At 42.6% G+C, this 24,389-nt stretch overlaps 1 protein-coding gene across 2 annotated transcripts in view; it reads right to left on the minus strand.

Annotated features, from left to right (window-relative positions):
- LOC125904249 (semaphorin-6D-like) overlaps positions 1-24,389 on the minus strand; it is a 514,236-nt gene that overhangs the window by 290,504 nt on the left and 199,343 nt on the right. For both annotated transcript variants that reach the window (XM_049601535.1, XM_049601534.1), the window contains exon 3: positions 16,453-16,589. The gene's annotated coding sequence lies outside the window, so the exon portion shown is untranslated. The remainder of the gene's footprint in view (positions 1-16,452; positions 16,590-24,389) is intronic.

Below are 24,389 nucleotides of genomic sequence, written 5' to 3' on the forward strand. Positions count from 1 at the left end.
CGACACAATTCCACAGTGGATTAACTTTCAGAAAATAATTAAAACAAAACATGAAAGATTGTTTGTTTCCATCCACTCCTAACGTGTGAACATTTGCATAATACATATGAACAGCTGGTCTGTGCCATTAAAGCCCTGCATTAGAAGAAGTAATTTAAGCTCCAGTCAAACTCAATGTTTGAGGAAGGTTACAGTCTCCTCATCACTCCACTCACACATTATGTTTTCAGCTTATTATTTACATCATCATTTATTCACTCAGTCTGATTCTGCTTTTATCCACAGTGTTACTCCTCAGACAGGAAACACTTTGTGATATTCATGCTCAAATTAAAAATGTGCTTGTAAACAGGTGAAAGGAAAACAACTAACTATTATTTATCTACTATCTGACACAGAGATATGGGGCTCTAGTTTCCCGGCGCAGAGCAGGGTGGCGCAGGGTGGCGAACCCTGCACAGAGCTAGTTTCGAACAGCGCAACCTGAGGCGCGCTCAGTTTGGTAGTTTGGCAGACCGAGGTGCGCTGAGATGAGTGTGGCGGCGCAGCAGGGGGAGGTGTTGACAGATCCAGCTTGGCACAGTGACAGTTTCGTGCCAAAAGGCTTCGCTGAAGGTGCGCTAAAAGCTCGCCAACTGAAACCAGGTCTACTGTCAGCGCAGGGGGAGCGCAGCCGGTGTAAGCCGAAGTTTGGCTGACCGGCGGACAGTGCGCACACATCACCAAAACCTCACAGGCAGGTTTCCAGAATATCAGGCACATTAACAATGCAATAAATACCCACAAAAAACACTATTCAATGCAACTATCTGCAATCAGCACATAAATGTATCTCTATATCGACTGTCCCGTCACATCTGATGTCAGATCAAAGGGGTTTGGCACCGTTTGGCACGTTTGGCACGCGTAATGGAAACCCAACCTGATTTGATTAACACAGCTGCAAACTAATGAGTTCACATCCCTCTCAGCCAACCACAAACAGCCACAGCATCAGATAGAGAGTATATATTCAGCATCTGTCATCTCAGAAAAGTCAAAAGAAAATAAACAGAGTGAGACTGCGAGAGAGAAAGAGAGAGAGCGTGCACGAGAGAAACGCAACATTGATTTACAATTGTGGTGACCTCCTCCCAGGCTACCTTTGCATCATCAGCCCGTGGAGGTCTGCTCGCAGTTCCGTATATTCGGACACTGCGAGCTTGGACCTCCCGGACCAAAACATCAGTTTCCTCCTGGGAGAAGTTTGGCTGTCTGACGCTGCTGCTCTCTTCTGCCATGGCGAATTGAGTAAACTCTCATTACGCCTTCGCGCAGCGCATTTAAGGGCGAGGAGAGGGGCTCATTTGATTGGTGTGATGTGCGCAAAACCCACTCCACGCCTTCTTTCCTCCCTCTTTCCGACTTGCGCAGGTAGGAGGGACGGAGGTGGGATAGAGGAGTAGCTGCGCCAGGCGCACGGTGTGCCAAACTTGCAAAATCCGCCAGGCCACACCCAGTTGGCGAAGCGCAGGTGCGCTGCGCCCCCGCCTCGCCTGGTCTGCGAAACTAGAGCCTAAAGTCTCATTAATTTAGGCGTAATGTAACGTGACTCACAGTTGGAGTTTAAAGCTCCAGTGTAGGGGGGAAATACTGAAAGACATGGAACATAATATGATAAGTATGTTTTCATGTTCACGTCTATGTAGATCATTATGTTGAACTGCCATGTTTCTACAGTAACCCAAAATGGACATACCAAACTGGCTCTAGATAGGGACATTGACATTTTTTTTTTTTTAAATGAAACTGCTTTATTCAGTGTTTTTACTGGTTGAAGTTGCTTGGTTCAACTTTCTAAATCCGATTTGGACAAAGTTTGGTGGGATGAAACGGGATCTCCATGTAGGTGACAGTGACACACAGACAAGAAGACCACAGAGGAGAGGGAGACAACAGCACACTGAATGATCACTGAACGGTACAACGTGTTCAGCTATACCTCAAAGAGAATATTGTGTCCATTATTATTGTTATTTTTATTTATACTATTGAAATCGACATAAAGAAAAAACAAAAAATGTAAATGTGAAATTGATTTTGTTCTTGAAAATGACCGCCTTTGACTAAAAGGCAATTTTCTCAGCTTCTTGTCTGAAATGCTTTGTTATTTAATGAACATGCACAAATTTAAGTGTTGATTTAAAAAAAAAAGGAATTAAATAAGATAGAATAAAATGTCTGTTTGTGTTTTAAAACAGAAGGTCTCTTCTGTAGTTTGATGTATATACTGTTTACATAGTCATAGAACAAATTATTCTGTGGGTCTTGAAAGATTAGTAGAAAGATGATCAAAAATGCTAGCGGTGGCTGGCAACTCAAAAATAATACTCTGGTAGGGAAAGTGTTAAAACCTTCTGAACGTCTAGATCTTAAGTTATCAGAGAAATAAGGTGAGAATACGTTGGCAGATGCTAAGCTAACGGCCCATCTTCGACATGCCAAACAGCCTCAGAGAAACAGATTTGTAACGTGAAATCTACATTATTCAGTATTGTTAATGACTTAAATCACCTGGTCTGTAATTCCGTTTCCGGTAAAAATCTCCTGAACAATGAATACTACTGTAAAGGGATTCTAACCATAAGGGGATCTGCTAGTTACAATCTGTGATCCTCACAGCTAGATACTAGGGGTGGGGGAAAAAACCATACAGCAAAGTACCTTTCACAATATTTTTGAGTGGCAATATCGTACCTTCACACAGTGCCAAGAATTGTTTTTTTTTTTTTTTATTCATTCATTCATTTTCCGTAACCCCTTATCCTGTTGGGGTTGGGGGCTGAAGCGGGGTACACCCTGAACAGGTCGCCAGACTATCACAGGGCTGACACACAGAGACAACCATTCACACTCACATTCACACCAACGGACAATTTAGAGTCACCAATTAACCTGCATGTCTTTTGACTGTGGGAGGAGGCCAGAACACCCTGAGAAAACACAGGGAGAACATGCAAATCCCACCCAGATTTTGTTGTCAAATACATTTTTAATATGACAAATACAAATTAAGCTTTAGGTAGCATACTAGACCTTTATTTCATCCCAACATATGACCAAGAGCTGAAAATATGTTTCTTTAATTAAGAAGTCAAAGGACATACAAAACTGGAGAGGAGAAATCAACCACGACTTCCAGGGTGCATTTACAGCTGCAATGCAGCTTTAATTAATTGATATGATGTCTCAAACATTCTGGATGAATTCAGTAACCCTGGGGATGTGATTTGTTCACAAATTTAACAATAGAGTGCTCATGTCCCAGGTGCTAATCCCAATCTCCACACTCACAAACTCATAGACTCTGAGGCGCATTCCTAGACAGTATGCGAGGACTAAGGGCTGCCCCACTGTCAAGACTCAAGTGCATGAGTGCACTTGAGTCTCTCCTGCAGACATTTTGAGCCCTTTGTGAACACTTTCTAAACGTCTGCATTTCTAAAGACTCTGCCCAAGGGGATGACCCACAATTCATAGCTTTGTGATGTTAAAACATGACATTATCAGGGAAAGCCCAGTAGCATTTAATGGTAAACAAGACGGACTGGCACGTGTGCTCAGCCTGTCATATTAAATGTACACAGAACACACAAACACTAACATTAAGGATTTAAGTTGGTCCATGATGTGAAATCAAAGGAATGCAAGCAAAGGTTACATATTACACTCCTCAATTATACATCAGCCATTCTTTTTTAATTTTGCTTAATGATGCTGTTTTGACAAAACAAGTACATTTATCAACAATTACCTATCATCCACTAAGATAAGAGGGTGGGGGATGTTTAAATCTGGGACAGACTCCTGAAGGGCCTCAGCCGTGAAGACCGTAAAAACATGAAATAAAAAGCCTCAAACCCACAGTTGTACCATCCATAACATGTTTGGCATCGTCAAGGTAATGTGACATGTCACTGCAGAGTGCTGTCCTGTTCCTATTCATACCATTTCAAAGACTTGTCGCCTTTCGCATTTAAACATTTATTAGTAGATGTCAGTAAAGTCCCTGAGGGTTCAGGGCCTAAGGCCTTAAACAGGATTTATACTTCTACATCAAATTGATGCCATACCTACTGTGTAGGCTCTGACCCATACCCTACCCTGTAGCCTGATGTACACCTCCAAGTCTGAGGTCATGGTTCCCTGTCGACAAATGTTGGATTGCCCCCTCTGAGTTGGCGGAGTGTTACTGCCTCAAACAAGGGAGTTCAAGTATCTCTGGGTCTTGTTCATGATTGAGGGTAGAGTGGTGTGAGATGGATCTGCGGTTTGGTGCAGCATCTGCAGTGATGCCTGTGCTGCGCCAGACCGAGGTGGTTTGGGCATCACATCGAGATGCCTCCTGGGCGCCTCCTGTTAAAGGTGTTCCAAGCATGTCCCACTGGTAGGAGACCCCGGCGTTGACCTACAACACACCGGAGGGTTTACATATCTTATCTGGCCTGGGAATGCCTTGGGGTCTCCCAGAAGGAGCTGGAAAGTGCCGCTGACGTCTGAGTGCTATATGCTCGGCCTGCTGCTCCCGCAACCCATGCCCCGAATAAGTGGATGAAAATGGATGGATGGATGGCTGGATGGAGGCAAATTTTATAAAATGTGCCTAATGTCTTATCTGCGAATACTGTGAGTTATAATGAATCAGATTTGTGTTCTTGTGTTTGCAATATTTGCTATTAAGTCATGGTTAATGTGTTTCATCTGTGTTTTGAATGAACTAAACTTCACTGCACTTTACCCCACTGCTGACTGGTGTTTTAGAGGTGTTACTGCAGAGCGACACAGATACACCACCACACAAGTATAAATGCTCACCATGGCATAGGCCACATGCGTAGGCTAACGCACAACTCTAAATCTGTCATTGGGATTGGGCCCCTGCTTCATACCTCAGACTGGCTTCTTCTCTTTGGCAACAGCAGCAGAAGATCATGGGTATTGTAGTAATTAAAACAACACTGGCACACAAAATATGAACCTTGAAAACAGAGTAGAAATGCTTCAAAGAAGAGGTGACATCATAAACCAGTATGATGGTGACATCATCAGGCAGAGTGCTGAGCTTCTGTTCACTCAGTTTGAGGAGATGATTTATGATGATGATTTATACCTTGCAAGTCTTTTTATTTTTTTATTCCTGTATCTGAAGTGGAGCTTTAGATTTTCATTTAAACACACCTCAGCTGTGTTTTTTAAATTTTATATAATTTTATATCTGCATCGTGTGTGTGTGTGTGCGTGTGTGTGTGTGTGTGTACGAGCAGTAAACTGAGAAAGTGTGTCTTTAAGTGTGTGTACAGTGTGTGAGTCTTCTGGCCTTGGATGGGCGTCCCGAGTGCCAGACTGAGAAAGTGAAATCAGTTTTCATCCTGACAGGCAATCCACCAGCTTATCCCACTGTGTGTGTGTGTGTGTGTGTGTGTGTGTGTGTGTGTGTGTGTGTCAGACTGAAGGACGAATTGTTAAAAAAAAAACACCTTATGAGAGAGGGGACCACCTAAAAAAGTGAAAAGGAGACCATGAGCAGAAAAAAGAATAAATGAGAATAAATGTGGTTTTTTTTCAGTGTATCAGTGCAGTCAATCTTGAGAACTGAGACAAATTACCAACTTATCAACACGCTAATTTTGTCCCTGGGGTGAAATATTCCTTTTGAAGTATTTATATCTATAAAATATATGATTTATAAGATCTGCTTTAAATTTTCATTTTACTTCTAAACCTGCCCTGTGCCAGAAAAAAAGCCTCGTCCCAGAACAGAATTCACAACTTAAATTTAAAAATCTGTTTAAAGCCTTCAAATTTAAAACTAACAGTACATACTGATAGCATCTGAGTAAAAATGTGTTATAATCATCGTTGTTTTGAAATATATTATTTTGTAAAAATGTTGGCCCTTTAAAGATGTGTCCCATATTTTTGCCAACTCTGTCAGATTTCTACAAAAACATAATTTAATCAGGTATAAAAGGGGTTAACTATATCACAGAAACACCTGCCTCACTTCCTGGTTTCCAAAAAAGGTGTGAATGCTGTAGCAACTCATAATGTAGTAATGGCTCATAATGTAATAACACTTCATAATGTAATAACAGAAATGTAATAAAAGTTCATAATGTAATAATCGGCTCATAATGTAATAAAATCATGAGCGTATAACGTAATAACAACTTAGTGCATAATGTAATAATGTAATAACTTATTACATTATGAGCCTTACTGGCACCACTCATAATGTAATAACAGCTCATAATGTAATAATGGCTCATATTGTGAGAAAAGGGTTGCATTATCATCCTTTTTAGGTCAAAACTGCACACACTGACAACGAGAGTGCACTTAAGGGCAGAGGTCTGTGTTTGTGTTTGACTATGATTTGTTTATAGATGGCGCGACAGTAACCAACTCAAAAGCCAGCTGGAGAAGAGGGTGGATTAGGGAAGAAGAAGGGGGACTGTAGTTCATACAGTTTAAACGAGCATTTCCTTTGTTTACTATTGCTACAATAAATGCAGGACACAATAACTTCTACAATAAAAACAGACTTAAAATTGGTCTTTTCAAATAAGTAAGTGAACACTCTCTCCTTCCATACAACCTAGTGAAGGCCTTCCAGTGAAAATGTTGCTGTTATTTTATTGTTGGTCTTAATGCCAATTTAATAAAGACTTTTAATAAGCATTGTTTCCCTACTACTTAGGTTAAATACATGATAGCAGCGTAACATATTCATTCAATTTACTTTATTTTAGAACTTGTGCTAGAATGAGAAGAGCGTTTTAGCACCATGTAATAACAATGGACCTGCTCAAAAGTTCTTAAAATGTAAACACAGCCTGTCAGGACACCCAAGTAAAAACATAAGTCCAAATAAATTTAACTAAACAATATGCAGAAATAATACACAATCATCCCTCAAACTCTGGTTAATAAACTGGCAATACTCAGTCTGAGCTCATCCATGTGCAACTGGGCTCCCCAGGGCTGTGTCCTGAGCCCCCTCCTGTACATCCTGCTGGCTTACGACTGTGCAGCCAACTACACAGGTAACCACATCGTTAAGTTTGCAGACAACACAGCAGTTGTGGGAGTCAGCGTGCAGCGTCATCAACCACTCCTCCCGTTGTCGGAGGCCGCCTCGGTCTGTTTAAACTAAAAGGGTTCTGCCAATATGACTACCCTACGAGGCGGATCAACTCGCCATTCCACCTCTGTGTGTATAAATGCTCGCAGCTGGCCAGCAAAACAGCCCAACATTCACGGAAAATCTGGCAGTGTAAAAGGAGTTTTTTTCTCTCTCCCTCTCTCTCTCTCTGTCTGTCTGTCTGTCTCTCTCTCTTTCTTTCTTTCTTTCTTTCGATTCTTTCCTTTGCATGCTGGGAGTTGGTGGTGGTGAGAGCATGTGGTGAGACTGCTGGGAGTTTGTAAGTTGATTTTTCCTTCCTGCTGTGTTTCTACTGTGATTACTATATGATTGTATGATCTTTGCAGTTGTGTTCCAGTAGTTTGGTGAGTACTTGCTGGTTGGTTGGCTGGCTGTGAGTCGTGTTTCTTGGCTTTCTCAGTCTTTGAGACAGCCTGACCCATCTGTCCCTGTTGAGGGTTCTACTGGCTGTGGGAGATTGTGGTGGACATGCTAATCCGTCTCATGTGTCCAGGATGGACGAAGGTGTGGTTGTTTTCCTGAAAGAGGAGTGTTTTGTTGCTGAGCTGATAGCGGGTGGTGTCTCGCTGAACGGTGTTTACCTGCAGGTTTCCCCCCCAGTCGCCATACCCTCGACCCAGGATAATCATTCCCAGTGAAACACTGGAGAGAGAGCCGCAGCACTTCGGGAAGCTGCCGTGCGGCTTTCGGTCTGTTGGCCTGGGCTGTGACAGTGAAAAGCTACAAGACGTCCAGTCTTTAAGTAAGCTGGTGTTTATGTTTCTTAACTGTCTATTACAGACTCTGGAGGTTTCATTCAGAGTGAAACATGGAGAGGGACATTACATGGTGTATGCTAGCACAGGCACCATCAAGGGTTTTGTGTGTGGACACGTTGGGCACAAGCAGATCCCTTGTCCGCACAGGCCCTCGGCAACGGCCGAGGGAAGCCTTGAGCCGGTGGTTGGGTCAGCTGAAGAGTCGATGAGTGCCGCGACTCTGAGCAGGGGCTGCGCCCATCTGCCGACTGAGCCCTAGACAGGAGAGGTCCACAGCAGGTACGTAGACAGCCAGGCTGAGGAGCAGCAGTATGCACAAGGTGAGGGCTGGCTGCTTGAACATTAATGAGGGGAGGGATGGACAGTAGAGGGCAGTCATTTCAGAAATGATCTCACATGAAAGATTAGATGTAATTTTTCTGCAGGAAACACACGGTGACAGGACCAATGAGACAGACTGGGGTTTGTGGTGGAAGGGACAGTTTTTTCTTTCTCATGGGACTAATTTCTCTGCAGGCGTAGCAACTTTATTTTCTTTAGGGCTTCAGGGGTTCAGACCAGCTGAAGCTTTTTCACAAACTGCATGATTTCCTAAAACAGTGCGATTAGGGAAAGTGTGTAGTGATGGGTGGGGACTAGAACTGTACCATCAAATTCACATTACACAGGACAGGAACCTCATTTACATTCATCCACTTCCTTATTACAGGTCATCTCAAGATCCGCTGTAGTAGATGTGTGGAGGGTCAAACATCCCCAGGACAGGCAGTTTACATGGGTTAAGGTGTCAGACGGTAGTGCAGCCAGGTTGAATAGGGTTTATATATATCACAGAGTTTCACTAACCCTGTAGGTTTCACTGACCATCACTTAGTCACCTTAGATATCCATGTCTCACTGACCAGTAAGAGCAGCTCATACTGGCATTTAACATCAGGCTGCTTCAAGACAACAATTTCTGTAAGAAGTTTGACACATTCTGGGGACTTAACATCTTGAGTCAGTGGTGGGACGTGGGTAAAGCCCAAAGAGTTTTCTGTCTGCAATACACAAGTCACCCCACAGGCAGGGTTAAGAAGGTAGTTGAGGATTTAAAAAAGAAAATCAGGTCTTTGTCAGTTTATTCATTCACATTAGCACAGACAGTCAGAATTGTAAACTTGTAAACGAGATGGCACATCTCAAGGGGTTATTCTTAATAAAGAATTTCAAACAAATTCAGCAGAAAAAACAAAACTTATAATCATTTCTACATGAGAGGGCTAGAGGGGCTTTGGTCAGGTCATGTTACATAAGTATCAGAGACATGGACACACCTACATCCTTCTTCTTTAACCTGGAGAGGTTTGTCTCTCTGGCAAAACAGATGGTCTGTCTCCACCTTCCTGATGGTCCTGTGAACCCAGTCCAGATGAGTCAGCATGCTGTAGAGTTTTACAGCACCCTCTTTGGAATGGAGGACTGTAGCAGTTACTGTGTGGGTGAGCTGCTGCAGAGCCTTCCTCGGCTGGGCTCCAGTGGCAGGGCTGCCCTGGATGCTGACATCTCTCTGGAGGAGCTCACTGCTGCTGTGGGTCAGATGGCTCCAAGTAGAGCTCCTGGACAGGATGGGCTGCCTGTGGACTTTTACCAGCATTTCTGGAGGTGTTTGGGAGCTGACCTGTGGGAGGTGGTGCAGGAGTGCTCTCACAAAAGGATTGTTACCTGCAGTCCTCTCACTTCTGACAAAAAAGGGAGATTTGGCTCTTCTTAAGAACTGGAGACCAGTGGCTCTGCTGTGTGCTGACTAAAAAACTCTGCTCCAACAAGCTGAAAAACTTAATTCACAGGGACCAGTCATATTGTGTACTGGACAGATCCATCATGGACAATCTCCTCCACACGATGGACTTTAATGTCTGCAAGCTGTACAATATTGATGTTGGGGTCATTTCATAAGACCAAGAAAAAGCTTTTGACAGAACTGAATTTCCACCTTGAGAGCTTTTGGTTTTGGAGAGGGTTTTATGTCTTTGTTGAGGTTGCTCTATAAGGACGCCTTTTGTTTGCAGAAGGCGGGTGGTGGGCTGAGCTGTCCAGTGCAGGCTCAGACAGGCATTAGGCAGGGGACTCCTGTCTCTGGATTGCTGTACTCTTTAGCCAATGAACCACTGTTAAGCAGGTTGAAATCTAGTCTGTCAAGTGTTATGCTACCAGGTTTGTCACAGCGCCCCTCAGTTGTGGTATCTACCTATGTGGATGACATCAATGTTTTCGTGTGAGAGGGTTGTGGCTCTCCTGGTTGGCAGTTTAGAGTTATATGAGAGGGCACCTTCAGCAAAAGTAAACTGGGGAAGAGTGAGGGTTTGCTGGTTGGGCAGTGGGCAGATAGGCGGATCATCAGATACCAGGAAATCTCAGCTGGGAGCAACATGGCATGAAGGTATTGGGGATTTTTCTGGTAACTGAGGAGTTTCAGAGGCAGAATTGGGAGGGTGCTGTAGAGAGAGTGTGTACCAGACTGTCTAAATGGAAAAGGCTGCTGCTGCAGCTTTCCTTCAGGAGCAGAGTCTTGATTGTTCATAACTTGGTTGCCTAGTGGACATGACATCTCGTATCGCAGCCTTCAGACTGCAAACTGTTGTACAGCTTCGGCCTGCCTTGGATGGACACTGCCTGTCTGCTGCTGAGGAGAGCTAGATGCATAGGACTGGACCAAAACCTCTTCCTGCTTCAGCCCCAGTCCATAGACTTGACTGGTTTGACAACTTTTCACCAGTCTGTTTTACAGGCGTGGCAGGTCTTGTCATTCCACCGAAAGGCTGTGGCTCTTTGAGGAGCCCCTCTTTGGAACCAGTTACATCTCATCTCAGGTCCTGCCATCTGTTAGCCTGAGATCCAGACTGAGAGAGGCTGGCATAGTGAAGCTGGGTCACCTAATTAAGACATCTATCCCTCATCTGGCTGAGTTGCTTAACATCCCCTCCAACAGACTGCTGCCCAGGCTGGTGGAGGAGGTCTTTCCTGCCAGCTGCCCTCAGAGTGTTTGCTGAAGACTGTATCTATCTGGCCAGTGGGATGATGAACATGAGCATGTCTTTCCTTCCCTAGCTGTCTCGTCTGCTGTTGGGGGTTGGCAGGATGAGGAGGACAGACTGTTGTCTTTTAAGACCCTAGAGCTGGGGGGGACTTTGAGTCAGTGGGAAAAAAGCCATCTATCACGTCACTGGGAAGGTTTAAAACTTATGCTCACTGGCAGGGGCACAGGTGTTGTGGTGGTTTGATTGTCCTCGAGGAGCTGTTGGCGGTCCCTGTACAAAGCCCCTATTGACAAATGGACAGGTAACCTCCAGTGGAGGATTGTACATGGGGCCATAGCCACAGACGGATATCTGGTTCAACTCGATCCTGGTACAGGGAACAGTTGTCCTTTCAGCTCAGAGACAGAAACACTTCAGCGTCTGTTCATTCAGTGCTCCAGGCTCAGCAAGGGTATTCAGACAGCTACAGGACTGGTTTCAGGGTTTAGGGAAACATTTTTCATTTCCACTTTTCATTTACGGTCCGCAGTAGACAACAAAGAAAAGATCCATTAATATATTGTGTAGGAAAAACAGCCTTCTGACCTCTCCAAAAACCTGAAGTAAATGGACAGGGGTGAGATGGGCCACTCTGAGGGTCAAATGTTTATCACTTTGTCCCGGTCTCATCTCAAAGTTGATGAACTCTTTCACCGTCATCCTGATGCTGAGGGTGGTAAAGGTGTCAATTGGAAACCCTCCTGATCTCAAGTTGCTGATTACCATCCTGGCCAGACCCGGGGTCATTAACTCTGCTTTTAAGTTCACCACATCCTCTCCCCTTTCTGTCACATCTATGGGAGCCACCCCAGCTCTATCTTGTTCTCACCCCGGTGAAGATGAGATATAGAACAGATGTGGGGGTCGTAAATTCAGTATGCATTCCTGAGCAGAGACTAAGTTTCTCTTGTAACCAACTTGGAATGTTTCTTGAAAGTAAAACTATACATTTCATCCACGTTCTAACATTGTAACTAGGGGTGGGAATCTTTGGGCACCTCACGATTCGATAAGGATTACGATTCAGGGGCTACAATTCGATTATAAAACGATTATTGATGCATCTTTAATTTATTTATATTGATGCACTTTTTCACAACACACATTTCTTTTTGTCTGACTGAATGAGCATTCAACACTTGTGCATTTGTAATAAGAAACAGCTGAATTCATTTCCATTATATTTTATTAAAGCATATAAATGGAAATGCGTGCAAACTGGAAAGTTACAACTTCGTTGTATGGAACCAAATGTAACAACAGGTATCTTAAATCACAAGATAAAATGCGCAGTTAGAGTAACAAATGATTCGGTGGCGACAGACATCCATGCATCACATGTAACTGCGATCCTACCTGCCTTCAACAGCAAGGCCATGACTTCTGTTTTGGTTTGGTTGGAGTGTCGGGATGGCCGTGTCGGTGAAATAGCATCGGGATGGGATGGTGTATCTGGGCTCCAATGTATGCAGCAGTGCTCGAAATCCCTGATTTTCCACAACGGAATAAGGACGCAAATCCTTGGCAATAAATGCCTCGATGGCCTTCGTAATTCGCTTCGCCTTTTCCGATGAGGGTGGCAGCTTTCTAATTGCTTCCTCGATTGTTCTTTGGTCGGTAGCGCCACTAGTAGCCGCAGCAACAACAGCCTGCCATCTCCCTGACTCCTCCGTCAGGTGGAATCGAATTACATGGCTTCTCATGTTTGTTGTGTTGCCAAAGTGTTTTATTTTAGCACGACACAGCTTACATATAACGTGACTCTTGTCCAGTTCGCTTCCGCCGTCAACGTTGTAGAAGCCGAAGTATTTCTAATTTTTTAATTAGAAGGAGCTGTTCGGATCTCACGGCGAGGTGGGTGGCGGTCAGCCATGTTTGTTTTCCTCTGTGCGCGTGTTGGCATGTCCGCTCCAGGTGCGCATCCCAAAGTGTCCCAGAGATGACGCCTACCGCGCCTCTTAGTTCCGCATTATTTAGAACCTTCTGTATTACTCTAATTAACAGATTTAAATAATCGAAATTTGGATGTTTGTGAATCAATTCAGATTCGTCCACGTCCGAATCGCAATGCATCTAAGAATCGGAAATTTCCCTCACCCCTAATTGTAACTGTGCATAATCCTTGTTTGTTAGTTGAATGATTTTTTCCCCCACTCTTGTAGGTCATAGTATGAGTGAGTTATAATTTCATGTGTTTAATCCCTCATTTAACATGGAGTCATACTGCCATCTTGTGACGATAGAGGGTTCCCGTAGGAATCCCATATTATATTTCGAGCTAAGGTATAGTTGGATTGATTAATCAACTTGTCTTTATTAATATGTGCTTTCTCATTTAGTATGTTGAAGTAACTGCAGACTAGGTTTGTTTGTGCACCAAACATTTTATACTTGTGTTCCGCTGATATATGTGGTATAATAATTGTATTAAATCTAATTTGATGTAAGAGCCGATTTTGACCATAATGGGAAGAGTATGTGTCTATTGTGCGTGACATGTTAAAGTATATAATCTCGCAAAATAGAGATCATTAAGTTCCTCCGAAACAAAGTAATGTCTAAACTAAGAGACCCTTCTTGCCTCAAACATGCCCACTCAACCTGGTTGGATAAAACTCTGGCGCTTGGCGCATCTCCGCACTTTCCTGTTATGCTCTTTCCTCTTTACTTTGTTCCTTTACTTTATTTTACTTTGTATTTTTCTTCTTTCTTGTGCCATCCCTGCTTCTAGTTATGCTCCTTATGCCTTAACTCGTTACGCTCTTAAACTCGGTTCCTGCGTAACCCTTTCTTTTCTTACAATCAAAATTACCTTAAACTTTTAAGTTTTACATCCAGGATTGTCTTGTCTGTCCTGAGTTTTCTTTCTTTTTGTCTGTGCCTTCAGTAACATTATACTTGAAGCGACAAAGTCAGCTGATGGCAACAATTTTTATATGCATTGATAATAACTTTGATAATAATATCAAACGGCAGACAAGATTGTTTTCAACCTTATTATAAGCAAGTAGCCACAGCCAAATAGATGAGTTTCTATTCAACCTGCAACTCCATCAAATATTCATCGGATCCAGCGGCTGCTAGACACTTGTCAAAGTGTCTGCAAAGCAGGGGTTCTTTTGTCAAACCAAGAGACTTTCCACAGCCTGAGATAAACCAATGTTTGAGGACCACCTGAAGGACATCGCAGTCAGGCTCAACCATCCCTCCACCACTGTGTTCCGACTTCATTCTGCTGGGAAGCCCAGAAGCCGGAAAGTGACAGTCCGGGGTCCTCGGAGAAACGTCCATCTGAGCCAACGCTTCTAAAAGTTGGCAAAGATCTTTAGGTTTTGTTAGGTAAATGGTTTTGTGCATTCCTGCGTCCCCAATTTATCTATAGTCATATACCCTCTTTCACTATCACCAAACTAAATAAATGACAAAAATGTTAGCTCTTGTCTTAATCCATTTATACATAATGCTGATTTTGTGATAGCTCATATCATCCTCATTTACTATTCATTTACTGAGTTACTCACATTTAGCCCTAAATAAATCTTCATTTATCACCAAGTCGTTGTCTGTGGATATTTCTTTTGAGCAGGAACTAAGATCACTGTATAGAGAATTCATAACCCTGGTATTGAGATTGATTCATTATTAATAAGTGTACTGATGAATTAATAATTGGTCTTCGGAGTTATTCATTTGATTCGTCGCTTCCCTCCATAGGAGGGTGGTGCCCCTAAATTTATGCCAAGTGCAAACATTTTCTAAAGGTATCGCTCCTACAATTGATTAATGACCTTTCGGGGTTGGCCAAGCTAGCTATCTGGAAAACGAAGAAGAACTTTGTGAGGGGTCAGGGGTCAGAGGATATAGTCAGGATGTTAAAGGGGATGCTGGCAGCTCGGTTTAGGGTGGAGTTTGTTTTTTACGGCCTGACCAACAGGATGGATGCTTTTATCAACATTTGGGAGGTGCAGGAGGCCTTTAATTGACAGGACAATGAAGCGTGAGTGGTGGAGAGAGAGAGGGAGTGAGTGACATGCAGCAAAGGGCCACAGGTTGGACTCGAACCCAGGCCGCTGCGGCAACAGTCTTGTACATGGGGCGCCTGCTCTACCACTAAGCCACCAACGCCCCAATACATGAAACTTTTTAGTGCTACCTCAGTCAAAGTTCTGAGTGAGCCAAGACTAGAAGGTAAAGTTAAAACACTGCAGAACTCTGATTGGTCAGATAGTCTCTTATGCAACGCGGGACAACCTGCACATACCCACCATTGACAATAGTCAAGCTATTGTCAATAGTGACCACAATTTTTTTATTCTCTTGACCCAAATTTTAAAACATGGCAGCCTGCAAAACTCCATCATACAACAAAAAAGTGCAGATATTCCTCTAGGCACTGTCTGTAGTGGAAACGAGAAAACTGTTCCTTCAGGTAAACAGACACCCAAACACAACACGGTCACAGCTCTGCCTCCAACTGCAGGGAAACTTAACAGACAGATGATGTAATGACACTGATTATACACACACACACACACACACACACAGTAATAATAGAGCAGATGTTTATTTGTAAGCAGCTTATTTTTTGATTGTTTCTGATTGTAATGAGACGTTTCTGCAAAATGATTCAGCTAATGCTCATCTCAATGATAGAGAGCATGCTGTGATGCCTTCAGTGCAGCTGAGAATTCCAGTTAATGAACAGCTGCAAGTAGTGTTACTGATTTTTAATCATTCAGCCAGAATTTATGACATTATTATTTTTATTTATTTATTTACTTATTTATTCATTCTGGAATTCGGTTGGATAACTTCTTCCTCCATCATGAGGCCTGCAGCTCTGATGACCACTGGTGTTATTATCATTGTTATTAGAGACACGTTTCAGAAGTTTCCAGCCTCCAAATAGTTTAATTTCATTGAGAAACTTTGTTCAACCTTTAAAATGTTCAGATGAGGTTCACACTTTAATTAAAAATACCTGTCATACTTTATAATCTGCTTTTAACAGGAACATGTGAGCAGAAAGTTCAAGGTTCCTCCTTTTAAACATGATAGAAATTTTACTTTACAATTTTTTTTAATGTCTTTAATCATTTGGGTGGGTGTGTATTACACTTCTCAAAAATTAAGTTCAAACATAGTCCATCACTTTTCCAAGAGCAGTTAACAGGCAGTAGGTTTATATTTATATTTTCCTTGTGCAAAATCTAGATTATGAACACTGTTTGCTTTTTTTTACTTCTAAGATTTGTTTAGGAAAAAGAAGTAAAGTGTAAGAGCAAGTTGTAGATAGACAGAGGGAAAAAGAGAAATCAACACATCATCCAGACAGAAATAAAGGATCACTGAACACAACATGACAGATCTGAGAACAGTCACACGGGTCACTTCTGACGGCTGCGATGTCTAAAGATATAAAGATACTCACAGTCTGTAAATCTGTGGTGACAGCAAGGTGAAGCCTCCAGCCAGTCAGGTGAGAGTCGTGAAGGTACAGGAAGTGCTCACTGCCTTCCAGGAAGTAAACAGGAAGTCAGGAGGCGGGGGTGGACCTCCTCAGTCATCCTGGAACAACAACAACAACAAAAAAGTTACTATAGGACAGTGACATTTTTTGTTTTCAGCTTCCTGACTCAGAGCAGATGGTGTGTTCAGGAACCACACAACAGCTGCTTCAGGATCAAATTTAAAGGGATTTAAAGATTAGAGGAAGCTCCACATGTGAAGCAAAGACGAGTGTCTTTACATTCTGAGGCTCACTGTCTGGATGTTTGGAGCTGAATCTCTGGAGCTCTCACATCTTGTCTGATGGCATAAATCTAATCAGCTGTTGTTCTGGCCTGAGGCTGATTGGTCTGACTGATCTCATTCATGAAGCACAAACATGAGATTACCATTGTGGTGTCGAAAAGCATTACTGTAACGCCAAGGCCAGATGACTAGTTAGGGGCCCAGGGTCAAGAAGTATATATGGTCAGGGTCAAGAAGGTATTTATGGCCCAGGTCAAGGACTGGTGAAGTCCAACTAGGGTGTCTCTCTCTCTGTCATTTGTTTACTTTGTCTCACATTTCACAAAAACAACCAATCTATATAAGCATGGTAGTTGGGACTGTTTTTCAGAGCAGTTCATATTGGCTTCGAACACTCTCCAGGCAATCTAGATGCTTGATTTGATGCTGTACTTTTTGTAATAAACCTTTTCTATATACAAGCAAGACGGTATCAGCGGAGTCTCCTTCATCACCTTCACATCATCGCTATTTAATAAACAACACCATGCAGAGAGGAGGAGAGGGACACTGGTGGGAATTAAAGACCCAGATGTTTCCTTCCTCGTCCTCCTCAGAGCAGTGTGAAGATGTGTCTGATTCTCTCCTCAGAGCTGCCGGAATAAAATCCTCCTCCTAACAAAGCCAAGGTGGCGGCGCTCGTTAGCAAGGTGACGGCAGGAAGTTTTGCAATGAGTTACCCTTTCCTGAAGCTAATGGGAGTCATTAAGATGAGCAGCGTCCAATTAGAGGTGACCTCCCTAATGAGGTCAAACGGTGGGGGAACATAAGAAAATGTAGAGCAGCACAGAGGCAGAGTGAGTCAGATATGTGACACACTGAGACCTGACGAAGAATCAAGCTGACAGGAAGCCAGTCACGTCATCATCATCATCATCATCATCTTGAACTTGCTGACGCTCAACATGAAAACTTTATTTAAACACAGAGTGTATTCTTGTGTCTGGAAGCGGAGGTCCTGGTACTGGCAGCACAAGGGAAAACAAACAGCATTAATCAGCACACACTTTGAGGACATAGAGTTGGTTGAATATCAGCGAAGTTTTCCTTTATATTTATTGTCCTCTGTCTCAGTGATGTGGTGGTTCACCTTCACACTGTGATCTGTATCCTATAGTTAGCCTTTAGCGTCTAACTATCTTTATCTCATGGACTTTCCACATCGGCATATGACATGCCAACCCAGTCTCACTCGAAAGTCGCCAAAATCCAGCGCCTAGGCAGTGACCTGGGGTGTCAGACTATGGGGTGCCGTTTGTAAAGTGGCTCACGCTGAAAATAACATCAACATTTTGACACATTTAGCTTCAAACAATGTTTAAAAAAGTGTTGTGAATTTTTTAATGTCACCTTCTACCACATTTACAGCAATATTTGTTAACTTAGAAATATATTAAATAGTTAAATGTTAAATCTAAATATTAAATCTAAATCTAAATGCTAAATCTAAATGCTAATTCTAAATCTAAATCTAATTCTAAATGCTAAATATAAATCTAAATGTTAAATGTTAAATCTAAATGTTCTGGGTGAAACTAAATATTTAGCTAATATGCAAATTCACACTGCCGGTCACCGAAGTACCGAGGGAGCGATTGAGATGTTTTGGCCAGCACTATCCTAGCCAACATGTTGGCAAGCAGCAAGGAGCATGGAGAAAGTGACCGACAGTGGGTGGTTGGGGGTGGGGGTAGGATAGTGCTGGCCAAAACATCTTGATCGCTCCTTCGTGGCTGCCTGTAGTACAGGTCATAAGTCCTACACCCTCCATAGAAGGGACACTAACAACTCAAAGTACACGTCAAATAAAATTTCTCCAAACATGTTTTTTGTTATTTTAGGTAGTTATTATCACGCTAATGTATGTTCAAGTGTCCATTTCCCCTGATAAGTTGGTTTTATAAACACAGTCTGACCATCTTGAGCTTTTATTTTGGTACTTCCGGTGACCGGCAGTGTGAATTTACATATTAGCTGAATATTTAGTTTCACCCCAAACATTTAGATTTAACATTGAGATTAAGATTTAGCATTTAGATTTAACATTTAGATTTAGATTTAGATTAAGATTTAACATTTAGATTTAGCATTTAGATTAAACATCTAATATTGTGATTTAGATTTAATATTTAGATTTAACATTTAACATTTAGGTGCCACATTTAATATTTAGATTTAACATTTAGATTTAGATTTAGATTTAGCATTTAGATTTAACATTTAGATTTAGATTTAATATTTAGATTTAACATTTAACATTTAGGTGCCACATTTAATATTTAGATTTAACTATTTAATATATTTCTAAGTTAACAAATATTGCTGTAAATGGTAAAAGGTGACATTAAAAAATTCACAATACTTTTTTAAACATTGTTTGAAGCTAAATGTGGCAAAATGTTGATGTTATTTTCAGCGTGAGCCACTTTACAAACGGCACCCCATACCAGACACTGACAAAAAAAAAAACACTGATCTTATGTGGGACAAGAATGAAAGTTAAGGTGACAAAAGTCACCTGGGAAAGCAGTGTTCGCATTCCATAAGTTTATAAAGCCAAACCCTGTTCTTTTTCCCTAAACTGAACCTACAAATATCTGGGCGTCCTCCTGGATGATAAACTGGACTGATCTTCTAACACTGATGCCCTCTACAGGAAGGGGCAGAGCCGCCTGTTCTTCCTGCGGATACTGTGTGTGGAGATGTTAACTATATTCTATCACACAATGGTGGCCAGTGCATTTTTCTACGCTGCAGTGTGTTGGGAAAGCAGACAAAAACACCAAGCCTTTGGACAGGCTGGTTAAAAAAGCTGTCCCAGTGCTCGGCAGGTGACTGGACCCACTAAGAACTGTGGTGGACAGGGGCACATTGAACAAACTGAAAGGTATAATGGACAATAGCAGACACCCTCTCCACAGCCTCCTGGAGCGACAGAGGAGCAGCAGCAGCAGTCAGCTTATCTCAATCTCACTGCGTTGCAGAACAGAGCATTTCAGAAGATCCTTTGTCCTCAGAGCAATAAGACTGTTTAATACATCCCGATTCCAGTCACACACACACTAACAAATTTTCACAACTGGACTGTGTAATCGAGACAACTTAATTTAATGTATTTTATTTTGTTTTTTTTGTCTTTTATGAGCTGCCGGACAGCTGAATTTTCCTTTTAAATGAAGTTATTTCTAAAGAAAATATATCCTAGTCTGCTAATAAAAGGTATATCCCAAATATATATGTATACTGTATATATATATATATATATATATATATTTATATAAAGAAAATATATCCTAGTCTGCTAATTTCTTTACCTAACCATGTAGCTAAACCATGTGACTAAAATTGACAAAGTGAAAGTGAAACCTGAATAAACTGCAACGATTTCACAGCATTGAATATGAAAACAGCCATTTAATGGGCTGATAATGACCTTTGAACCTATTATTGAGTGTGGCTGGCCCGTTTAAACTCATATCTATGAGACTGATAACCACAGATAATGACCATTTAATGAGCTGCTAACATCTGAAGCAAGTGGGATGCTGGTAGATGGTGGTTAACAACTTCATGTCAGAGATCAGCAATTTGTTCTTTTTCTGTTTATCCCTTTGTTTCAACAACAAATCTGATCTTTATCGCACCCATGCAGGCACACACACACACACACACACACACACACACACACACACACACACACACACACACACACACAGAGGCAGACTGTCACAGAGGATTAACATTCATGTGTGTGTGTGTGTGTGTGTGTGTGTGTGTGTGTGTGTCAGTGTGTCTCTCTTCATCTAATTTTTACTTTTATCACCACGCTGACACTCTGCTTTCCTTCTCCTCCACTTATGCGTTTAACCATCCAGCTCCCTGATTTCGCTCTCTTTATTTCTGCTTCCACGTCTCTTTCTCTTCCAGCAGCCTTGTTGTGACTTTACGTAATCTCTGAAAATCCAAACAGCCTAAAAGCTGTATTAGCGGGTACACAGAGTTTGTGCTTCCAGAGCTTTCACAAGAACACCATAAGTGACAAATCATAATTATCAAACATGGCAACATTCAAAAAAACAAAAACAAAACCCAAATATCAGTGTTGCAGCAGTGGTGCTTAAAGCAGAGTCAGAGGGTCCTTCATGCACTCTGCAGGGTGGAGCTGAAAATTAAAGTCCATCTGCAAACACATTCATCCAAAAACACACAACAGTCATCTATTCATACATCAGGAGTCTTGAAAAGACTCAATAGCCTATTGATGTTCCCTGACAAGAAACAAACACAAAGCTGCAACAGGTGAATAAAACCGGTAAGACTAGCAGAACAGCTGGCAGTTTTGGAATTAAAGAGGATGCAGTGTGTTCAAGAAGCCAACAGAGTTGTTGAAAGTATTAAGATGGAGAATGGCAAACAAATTTAGCTAGCAAGTGGAAACCCTGATCATGAATTTAATAAATTTTTAAAGTTCAAAGTTCATTCCTGTCCTTGAGGGAAAGTACAACGGAGTATTAAGGCCGCATTAAAGAAAAAAAAAAGAGATGTCGAGAATAAAGTCGAAATATTACGAGAAAAAACTCGTAATATTTCGAGAATAAAGTCATAACTGAGAAAAAGTCATAATATTATGAGAATAAAGTCGAAATATTAGGAGATTAAAGTCGTAATATTTTGAGAATAAAGCCATAACTGAGAAAAAGTCATAATATTACGAGAATAAAGTCGAAATATTATGAGATTAAAGTCGTAATTTAACGAGATTAAAGTCATAATATTACGAGAATAAAGTCGCAGTTTTTAAAGGAAATAACCAACAACAAACAGAATATCAGATTGTCTTTCATGCCGTTGTAAGTAGCCTAATAATTAGGTTCGGGAACCGGCAGCATGTCAGTTCTGTGTCAGTCGAAACTCCGGGCCCAACTCTGCCACTGATTGGCCAGTCTGACATTCTTCATAATACATATAGAATGTTAGTGAAACACAAATAGGTCTAACAGAAACATGCGTTCGTTTGGGGACAAGTTAGTGGTCACGTTATTCGTTCCACAGGCGAAGGACCCCGGCCATACATGAGTCTTTGTGACTCTTGGCTCTTGTCCCCTAACTAACGCTTGTTTCTCTTTCACTAACAATATTTTCACACGATTAAGTCACATCCCATTATTTTCTCTGTAAACCTAACGTTACAGCAGCCTACAAGCATGCTGTGTCAATAAATCAGCTCAGACACTGTTAGAAATGTAGTATTTAGCCTAAAAGATAATGTCCCTTTGAAACTGAAGATGAACTGATAGGATCCAGACTAAATCTAACAGCTGCAATGTTGTCTGGTGATGTCAGGTTGAGTAAAACCCAGTTTTCCACCGAGCAGACCAGTACAGTTCAGTTCAGTTTTGAACCTTCTAGCCTTAGGTCAAGATGGCGCTGGTGTTTGTGGCTGGCTGTGCTGCTCCTACTGCTCCTGGTTGGTGTTTTTGTTGTTTCTAACCCTTGGCACTATACAGATCGAGTCTCTGCTGGTGTATGATCGCCAGTTCCTCTTGGAACTTCGACATAATGTCAGAGATCTAGGTGTGTTTGATCATGGTGAACAGAAAATGTCGGGAATCCCGACTCACCTTTACAGGACCTCGGCCCTACCCTCCCGGCAAAAGCGTCTCCGTCGCTGCGGTAAACGCAGCGGCCAGCAGGTGAAGCTGAAAGTCTGGTTGGCACGCTCTCTGTCCATTTCCCGGTCGGGACATAGGTTAAACCCACCCTTCGCTGTGCCCTGCCGCTTCCTGGATCCCACCAACGCCTGTCTGGTACCTGTCACCGGCTCAGTTGAAGGACTCTGGCCCCACCGGCCCTGCCTTCCTCGGCTCTCTCAGCACGGGGTGAATCACCGGCATCTGAAGAAGCTGTTCCAGGCCCCCCGATCCGCCGAACCACAGGCCCCAGCTCCTGCCAGGATTGGCCTGGTGAACGCCAGGTCTCTGGTGAACAAAACTTCTGTCCTGAGGGATTTCTTCAGCTCCTGGGGCCTGGATTTCCTTTGTGTGACAGAGACTTGGATCGGTGCCGGTGAGTGCAGCCCTCTTGTTGAACTCTTACCAGCTGGCTGTTCTTACTTTAACTCCCCGCGGACATCAGGTCATGGAGGAGGAACGGCGACTGTTTATAAAAATGGTTTTAAATGTAAGCAGCGCGCTGTATCATCTTCCTTCTCCAGCTTTGAAGTGACTTTATTTCAGGTGGGTTGCTCTGACCCGGTGCTGTGCGCTGTCATATACCGACCCCCCAAATACAACAAGAACTTTGTGAATGACTTTTCTGATCTTCTCGCTGAAATTATGCCTAATTATGACTGTGCCCTTTTTGTTGGAGACTTTAATATTCATGTGTGTTGTCCTTATAAGCCGTTGGTGAAGGACTTTTTAAATTTGGTACAGTGTGTGTGTGGTACCACACACAAATATGGACATACATTAGACCTCATCCTCTCATACGGTTTGTCTGTGCTTAACTTGGAGATCTGTGACAATGTGATTTCTGATCATATGCCTGTATTATTCCAAGTTGGTTTCTGTGTTGCAGTTAAATCTTGTGCTCCTGCTTGGTGCCATCAGACTTTTAATCCTTTCACTGCTGGTCAGTTCTCTGCTGCTTTCGACCAGCTCTGTGTCCCCTCTGACTCAAAATCTGTTAACACAGAAGAGCTCAGTTCCTGGTTTCATTCCTCCTGCCGAAACATACTGGACTCTGTGGCTCCATTAAAGACTGTGCAGCCTAAAGGCCCGAACATACTCGGGCGTACTATTAGCGAAGCGGACTCCGCGAGGAATGTCCGCAGTCATTCGGGCTTTCATAGTTGAGCGCATTTCTGCGTTGTAGTTTCCTGTAAAAATGTCCGTGAAAAATCCCTGCGATGTGAAAAATACATGCCGAGCAGTCACTGGTGCGCGGAGCGGAGTCCGCGCGGTCGTAAAATCTGAGCTTTGCGCACACAGGGCTTGCGGACATCCGCTTTGAGTCCGCGTGGACCTCCGCGGAATCTGTTCCGCATACGTTCCGCCCGAGTATGTTCGGGCCTTAAAGCTAAAACTAAGCCCTGGTTCAATGACAGAACTCACGCAGCCAGACAGAAGTGCCGCAAAGCTGAACGCAGGTGGAAGAAGGACAAGCTGCAGGTTTCTTTCCAAATCTTAAAGGACTGTTGGCGCCGTTATCGAAACACTGCTAAAGAGGCCAAAAGAGAACACTTGTCTAACCTTATTGTGTCTAATCGTCACAACCCACGTGTGTTATTTAGAGTAAAACTATTGACTCTGTTCTTAATGCCCCACAGTCTGTCTGCATGGAAGCATCCCCTGAAATGTGCAATAGCTTCCTGCACTTTTTCATTGACAAGGTTGTTACCACAAGGGCTTTTATCTCAACTCCTGCCTCTGACCCCTCTGTCTCTGCTCCTAGCTTGGCTGTGTTTGATAAGTGTAAGCCTGTGACTCTTTTAGAGGACATGGTTGGCCATTTTAAGCCATCCGGTTCTCCGGGTGACGCTGTCCCTCCTCACTTTCCAAAAATGTTTTCCCT

This window comes from Epinephelus fuscoguttatus, linkage group LG17 (assembly GCF_011397635.1).
Source record: "Epinephelus fuscoguttatus linkage group LG17, E.fuscoguttatus.final_Chr_v1".
NCBI lineage: Eukaryota > Metazoa > Chordata > Actinopteri > Perciformes > Serranidae > Epinephelus > Epinephelus fuscoguttatus.